Source organism: Condylura cristata, unplaced genomic scaffold, assembly GCF_000260355.1.
Source record: "Condylura cristata isolate star-nosed mole 26May11 unplaced genomic scaffold, ConCri1.0 scaffold00014, whole genome shotgun sequence".
NCBI classification, from domain to species: domain Eukaryota; kingdom Metazoa; phylum Chordata; class Mammalia; order Eulipotyphla; family Talpidae; genus Condylura; species Condylura cristata.
In genome coordinates, this window is record NW_004567115.1 from 52,230,744 (window position 1) to 52,231,339 (window position 596).

Genomic DNA, 596 nt, shown 5'->3' on the forward strand with positions numbered 1-596 from the left:
GCGTCTCGGGCAGCGGGCACAGCACCTGCACCTGCGTGCCGCCGGGCCGCGGGCACAGCCGGTGGGCGTTGCTCACCCTGCGTGAGCTGCCAGCGTATGAAATGCTTTGCTTTTTGTCCTCTGAGTTCACTTCCAAGGCGTTTCTCTGTCGGCTACAACGGCGACTTACCGTGTAAGCCTGGTCTACACAGGCCCTTCCGAGCAGAGCTCATTCTGTCCGGCTGGGAAACGCAGGCGACGGTTAGGGAACAACCCGTCTTTGGGCGGTGAAGGACTCACCCAGAGCCTGCGCCCTCTCTCCCACCCTCCCTGCTCCGGAAGGCCCCGGCTTCCCTCTCCTGGGGCACGGAACGGAGCTCGAGGGAAACCGAGACTTTTATACTTAAGGTGAGCACAAAGAACTCACACACTGGCCAGCCGCTGACCTGCCAGCACCCCCACACGGGTAAACACACGCCCAGAAACGCCTGGGTGTGCTGCACACGCCCTCGGGCCTCCCTTCCCAGCGCGCCATTCCTGAAGGCAAAGTCACCCACACGTGACCCAGCGCAAGTCAGCGCAGAGGGAAGGTCACGGGGCAGGAGCCGAACAATGGC